Source organism: Mus pahari, chromosome 3 (genome assembly GCF_900095145.1).
Source record: "Mus pahari chromosome 3, PAHARI_EIJ_v1.1, whole genome shotgun sequence".
Taxonomy (NCBI): domain Eukaryota; kingdom Metazoa; phylum Chordata; class Mammalia; order Rodentia; family Muridae; genus Mus; species Mus pahari.
Window position 1 is genome coordinate 105,308,986 of NC_034592.1, and position 7,977 is coordinate 105,316,962.

Genomic DNA, 7,977 nt, shown 5'->3' on the forward strand with positions numbered 1-7,977 from the left:
CCGCCTGCCTCTGCCTCCCAAGGGCTGGGATTAAAGGCGTGCACCACCATGCCCGGCAGGTGGCGCATACTTTTAATCCTAGCCCTTGGGAGCCAGAAGTTGGTGGATCACTGTGGGTTCAAGGCCAACCTGGTTTGCATAGCAAATTCTAGGCCAGCCTGGTCTACATAGTGAAATCCTGTCTCACAAAACCAAAAAACAACAAAAAGGATATACTGCCATAAATTATTTTGACCTTGAGTAGGAATTAAAAGAGATGTTCTCAGAGTCAAACGTGGGGAAATAAATGATCAGGCTCTTCTTTTATGTTTTATAGCAACTGGAAGGGTTACAGCTAGAAGAAGATCATGATTTTTGACCCAGAGCGAAGTGCCATGTTTCTGGAGTGACGTTACCAGCAGAGGCCATTAGTATGGCATTTCCTGGGGCACACTCCTTGGGACCTTAAGCATGTCAGCAAGTGTGTTGAGTCAAACAGGTTTTTCAACATTTATTTTTTATTTTTTTTTGAGGGGGGGGAGGTAGACCTGGGCCACAGGGGTCAGAGGGCTGATTGTGGGAGTGAGTTCTCTCCTTACACCATGAGTTTCCAGGAAGTAAACTCGGATTTTCAGGCGTGACACCCAGAATATATGACTGCTGCTCCATCTTGCCACTCAGAGTCTCTCCCTCAAAGAATCTTTGTAATTTAAAGAGGGATTTTTAATTTTATTTAATTAACTTTATTTGGGAGCAAGGTCTTTTTGTTTTGTTTTGTTTTTTGTTTTTCAAGACAGGGTTTCTCTGTGTAGCTCTGGCTGTCCTGGAACTCACGTTGTAGACCAGGCTGGCTTCAAACTCAGAAATCCGCCTGCCTCTGCCTCCCAAGTGCTGGGATTAAAGGCATGCGCCACCACCGCCCAGCTGGGGGCAAGGTCTTATTGTGCAATTTGGTTAGCCTGGTGTTCAGTGTGTAGAACAGGTTAGCCTTGAACTGGCGGGAATCCTCCTGCCTTTGCCTCCAGAGTGTTAGTGTTACAGACATGTGCCACCACACCTGGCAGGAGAAAGAGCGTTAAAACTAGGATCAAACTAATTAATAGGTTTACTGATGGAAAACAGCAGTGTTCCAAGAGGCAGACATTAATTAGAACTTTTAAAAATATTTATTTATTTAATTTTATGAGTATGAATGTTTGCCTGCATGTATGTACATGTACCATCTGAGTGCCTGGTATCTAAGAGGCTATAAGAGGACATCAGGCAGCCTAGGACTGGAGTAACAGATGCTTGGGAGCTATTGTGTAGGTTCTGGGATTTGAACACGGATCCTCTCCAAGGACCCGTGTTGAATTCAATATAACATTATTATATGTTCATTCAATTATTATTATTATTATTATTATTATGTGTTCATTCCTTATTGGTCATCTTCAGGTAATCTTGATCCTAGAATTTTGTCACTATTTCCAGAACTATCAGCAATTCAACTGTGTCCTTCTCCATAAAACATGATCTGGTTTTGTCCTCTCTCCCCAGGTGACCTGTCACATTCTATTTTAACAAAGAAGATTGGTAGTGAAAATATGATTACAATTTCTTTTTTCTTGGAGGCAGTGATGTAGCTCCATGATAGAGCACTTATCTAACACGTAGAAGGTCCTGCGTTTGACCTTCAGCAATCCACTACAGGGTACATTTGGCATCCCACCACCAAGATTCATTTCAGTATGGTAGAATAATACTAGGGGAGTAAATGTTAACAGATGAAACCACTCAAGACAACTACATCATCCCAGAGCCCTTGTCAAGATTCTAGCAAGAGCCGGGCATGGTGGCGCACGCCTTTAATCCCAGCACTTGGGAGGCAGAGGCAGGCGGATTTCTGAGTTTGAGGCCAGCCTGGTCTACAGAGTGNGAGTTCCAGGTCAGCCAGGGCTACACAGAGAAACCCTGTCTCGAAAAAGTCAAAAAAAAAAAAAAAAAAAAAAAAAAAAGATTCTAGCAAGACAACTACATCATCCCAGAGCCCTTGTCAAAATTCTAGCACGATAGCAGAATGTAATGTCAGATGAAGATCTTGAAGACTTAAAGATGTCTAACTGATCAGCAGGTTATAGAAATGACTCAGTTCATTGGTAAAGGAAGTTCTAATTCAGAATTCTCCAAGATTCTGTGTTGCAGTGAGTGGTCCCAGCATCGATCCAGTTGTCTGGAGAAGAGGCTCCTTCTCTGACTCTCATTTTCATCTGCACTGCCGCAGACTCCTCATGACTCTTCTTGCCAGCCTCAGACTTTAGACATCATCAGAATTATCCAGAAAAAATACCCTGAAAGCAGAAGTCTGGTTATACTTCTCCTTCCTCAAGATCCTCTGTGGTTTCTTATTACTCTTGGGCAGAAGTCCAGACACCTCCAACAAGTCTGGGCTTTCTTCTCTGGACCTCACTTTTCTCTCACTCCATCCATCCCCTTGACAGACTTTCTCTAGTCCCTGTGCCAGGGGACAATGTGTCCGATGTACGAGATCATCCTCTGAACACGGATATAAACTTCTACTAATCAAGAGTAAGAGACAAACAGAAAAAATATTTAAAAGCCAAGAGTAAGTTATGAAAAGTTAAGAGGAGGCAAGAACTCTGAGGAAAAAGGGAGAATCGGGGAACACAGAGACAGAGGGGCACCGGGAGAAATGGTTGATTTTCCGAGCTTTGATCATGATAGACTCCTGGATCAAGTTTCAACCTATTAACATTTGTAGAATATATGCTCCTTTTCCTTGAGACAATCTGAATAGGTTTTCTTTTCTTTTTTTTTTTTTCTTTTTAGACAGGATCTCACTAATTAGCTCTTGCTGTCCTGAAGCTTGCTATGTAGCCCAGGCTGGCCTTGAACTCACAGATATCTTCTTGCCTCTGCCTCTCAAATGCAGGGAGTAAAGGCACATGCCTCCAATCATCAGCTTTCTTTGCATTTTTTTTTAAAGATTTATTTATTTACTACATGTAAGTACACTGTAGCTGTCTTCAGACACTCCAGAAGAGGGCGCCAGATCTTGTTACGGATGGTTGTGAGCCACCATGTGGTTGCTGGGATTTGAACTCTAGACCTTCGGAAGAGCAGTCGGGTGCTCTTACCCACTGAGCCATCTCACCAGCCCTTTCTTTGCATTTTTAAAGCATTATAAAAGACATTTTTGTTTCATGCTATCATAAGTCTATATAATGGCCTGGTGATGTAGCTCAGAGGTCAAGGGCTTGCCTAGCAGGCAGATGGGCCTAAATTACTCCACCACCACCACTTCCACCACCATCACCACCACCAAAAACAAGTATCTAAATACTTAGTGTCTCTCTTTAAGGGGCTGTTTAAATATAGCATATCTTTCTATGCATTAACTGAAAGTTAATCTAGATAGTGCTTAAATTTATTGACATAGATGTAACCTATAAGAAGTAAATGAAAAAGTCAGAAAAATATGGATAGTAATTTTAGTATTCATAAAAAGAATGTTATGGTGTAGACTTAGATTTTTCAAAACCTACTTTAATAAGGGTTCTTAAATGCTTTAATCCCACTTCTACCCCACCACCCACCAGAGGTCGTAGAAAGGACAGGTCAATAGTGTAAAGGGGGATGTGACCTGTTTAGAAATAGCTCTTTTGGGTGATTCCAATCTTCCATTGACATGATGTCAGCAGTTCAGCTCACATGAATCAGCAGCATAGTTCCATCCACTTGCAAACACTATTCACAAATCAGCAACAACAGTTCAATCCAGAAGAAACCGCAAGGCTCTGCTAATTGGCCCAAGTTTGTGGAAGCATCAAGAAGCTGCTGGAGGGGGCTGGCGAGATGGCTCAGCGGGTAAGAGCACTGACTGCTCTTCCAAAGGTCCTGAGTTCAAATCCCAGCAACCACATGGTGGCTCACAACCACCCACAATGGGATCTGGCGCCCTCTTCTGGTGTGTCTGAAGACAGCTACAGTGTACTTACATATAATAAATAAGTAAATCTAAAAAAAAAAAGAAGCTGCTGGAATATCATGAGAAATTCTTTGGTGCATTTCTCTCTATGAAGACACAACAAACAATGATCAACGAAGAGGACAAGGCTATCAGTGTTAGGGAAGATCAGCATCAGCAAAGCCCAATGAAGACCAGCAAAGAGTGGCAAGGCAAACCAATGCCAGACAGGACTATCCACTGTTGGGTTATATTTATACCCTTTCCAAACATCATGAGTTCTCTCAAGCCTCTGCTCTAACAAAACATCACATGCCCCTTTTCCAGGCAGCTTCCAGAAAAACAGCAGGTGTCTGTTCTTAGCAAAACGTTCCCTACGTGTCTGCTTCAGCAAAAAAACATTCTCCCATGAGACAGCTTAAAAAAAAATCACGTGACACAACCGAGTCTCCAAATAAATCCGAAATTTCTACTCCATTATGTAACATATGAATGTGTTTATGGGGTGGTTGGGGTTGGGTAGGAACAAGTTTGGAAGGAGCCATAATGCAATATAAGCAGAAGTTATGCTCTGATGAGTGTACTGTGGTTTTCAGTTTTGGTTTTCCCTTTCAGATTATTTGATTTTTAAATGGGTACATATACATATGTATATATGTATATGCAAGCACATGTTGTGTGTGTATATATATAAAGGAGAGGACAGCCTCAGGTATCATGCTCTGAAACACCATTGATCTCCTCTGAGACAGGATCTCTTGGGCTGGAACTCACCAATCACGATAGACAAGCTGAGCAGTGGTCTCTGGGATCCTCCTGTCTCTGCTTCCAGCAGGAGGGTTACAGGTGTGTCCTGCTACACCCAGTGTTTTTATGTGACTTCTAGGGATGAACCCAGGTATTCATGCTTGCAGCTGAAATATCTCCTTACCTGGATTGCTTTTTTTAGAACTAGAAATAAGGACATGTGTTAAGAAAAGAAAATCATTCCCAAGAGCAGGAGTGGACTACTAAGCTGAGGGACATGACATCAAAGTTGATTTTAAAAATTTTTAATTGTTATTATATTAATTATTTTAATTATTATTTTTAACTTATATGATTTTATCATTTCCCCTTTCCCTTTCCTCCCTCCATTTCATATATATATATATATATATATATATATATATATATATATATCTCCCCTGGCTCCTTCAAATTCATAGTCTCTTTTTTCATTGTTTATATATACATACACATATACACATATGCTACCTGTTCTGTCTGTGTAATGTTACCTGTGTGTACATGCTTTATGGCTGACCATTTGGTATTGGATACCCAATTGTTGTGCTTTTCCCTAGGGAACATGACTTCTCTAGCGCTCTCAGCATTCCTTGATTGCCTGCAGTTTAGGGTTGAGCCCCACACCCCCACCCCACCCCAGCTTTCCCTCATTGCATTAGCATGCCTATTGGTGGTGTTCTTGTCCAGCTCCTGTTGTGGGACTTTATGGATATAGCTTCTGTTTTTTTTCCCTTTTAAAGATTTATTTATTTTGTATACATTTGTATGAGGTAGGCACACACATGCCACAGAATAGGTGTAGAATTCTGAGGACAACTTACAAGACTCAGTTTCCCCCTCTATCAGCAGGGCCTGGGATTCAGAGTTGGCTTAGCAGCCAACAACTGCAGTTCCTGCGCCATCCTCTTTCCAACATCCTTTCCTACCATAAATGCTTCTTGGTGCCTTTTGTCATGCACCTCCCAACTAGGTCCAGGGCCATAACTGGAACTTTGAAAGGCGGGGAAAGCCAAGGGACTTGGCTATGCCAGCTGACCCTACAGTGGCTCTCCGGCATGCCTTAGCCACCGCCTGGAGTATCAGTAACAATTGTCCTCAAACACAGAGAGGTTTTTCCCATTAAGGTCCCGCTGTTTGGAGATGAACAGGCATCTAGACAAGAGGTCATGCTGGAATGTTTTGGGACTTCCATTCTTGCAGAGTTCCTGCCCTGCATGGCCACAGCACCGGAGACGAGCCACGTACCTTGTACATCGCATTTCCTTCCTCTACCAATTTCTAGTTTGGCTCCTTTTCTAAGCAGGGTAACCACTACAGCAGTGTTTCGACAACCGATGGCTCTGTCCAGGGGGCACATCCCACTGTGGTCCACATGTTCTATGGATATAGCTTCTAACTGTCCTAGTAGATACAAGCTCACAGCTGACTTCCTGGTCCTCTGGCTCTTGCATTCTTTCTGCTTGTGCCTCTGCAATGGTCCCTGGGCCTTAGGTCCAAGAGTTCTGTTGTAGACAAATCAGTTAGGATTGGGCCAGCGTTGATTCTTTAGATGAGCATTCATTCCTTTCAGAAGCATTAGAAGCTATGGAATTGTTTCGATTTTTAAAAACACAGGAAAAATTAATCTTGTCGGGACTTTCCTATGAGGTAGAAAGATCAAGAATGAGCAATTCACACCCCAAAGAGGCCCATCATTTGTGAACATCATAAACTGCCAGCCACAGGGCGGAGTGATGGGTAGGTGAGAAGAGATGTATAACCATACTGTATAACCAGCATAAGGAACTATAACTATAGCTGTGTTGTAGCTATAAAACGTGTAGTGTCCCATGTGTCAGATGAGTCTCAGAGAGGCATTTAAACGTGAGTGGAAGAGTTTGGAAAATGCAAAGGGAGCATTTTCTACAGAAATGAGAACTGTGTACCAAGGCACAGAGCAGGGACTCACACAGCACACAGACAGTGCCATCCAGTAATCTATAATGCGGCTCAACTTACTTGTCTGTGTATATTAAAAGGACTTCCTTAAAATACCACTAATTGTTAACATATGTTAAATGACTCCAACGGAGCCCAGCTAACAAAAGAAAGAACACCGTGTGTTCCAGCATTATGGGAATAAGGGTGACTACTTCCAAGACACTGTTATCACTGGATTCCAAGAGCCTTATCCCTAATCTCTGGCTGGCGCTCTGACTTGGGATGCAATGTGCTGATTCTCTAGGATACTGACAAATCAAAACACAGCACCTCAACAGGAGCCGTGAAGTGGGCTCGATCCATCATCGTGTCTCCATCAAGGGGACCTCACGGTTGAAATGCTGAAATTCACCAATTTAGTGAAAAGCAATGTAGGTTAAATGAAAGCTTTTAGCTTCCACTTAAAGCTCAGACACTGGGTGAATGAGGCTCTGCTTATGGGGTGCAGTGTGACACTTGCACAGCTCTGCTGGCATCTGTTTCTGCCACCTGAAGGCTAATGGGGAGGATTTAATGTGAGGCCAGGCTAGCTCCTGCAGCAAGCACACTAACAGGGAGTAAAGGAGGTGGGGGTGGGAAGTAAAAGTGGTTAGAAAACTCATGGGCTAACTGTTTGGAACCAAGTCCACGTAAAGTCTCATTGCATTCAACAGGGGCATGTTTAATTGGGTCACTCTACAGAGCAGTGTCTCACAGAGAAAACCACCACGAGAAGATTAGATGAACCGCAGTGCAGAGAACAAAAACTAGGGCAGAAACCTTGGGTTTTCAGCCAAGTCCAGAAAAAAAAAATACATTGCAGCAGACTGTGCAGAGGCATGGCTGCCTTTTCGTTGGTTGCCAAGATCCCAAGTCTGGTTTTAAAAAGCTGTAAAGGAAGAGAGGCAAATGCTAAAGAACACAGACTATTATTTTTTAAGGGATATATTTTGTATTTGAAATCATATGCATGTGTTTGTGTGTCTGCCTGTGAGGATGTCCAAATGGATGCTGTGCCCAAGGAGGCTGGAATGGGATGCTGGGTACCCCTGAGGCTTGTGAGCTGCCTGGAGTGGATGCTGGGGACTGAGGTCAGATCCCCCGAAGAGCAGCAATCTCTCTAATCACTGAGCGTCTATCTCTCGCTCTAGGTTCACCATTATGGTTTTAAAAAGAAAGCTGAACACTCGTGACTAAGCAGTCAAAAATAGTCATTTAACCCCTACTATGTGCCACAAAAATCACAGGTTACTCTGTGAGCTACCTACTAAGAGAGAGGTAGG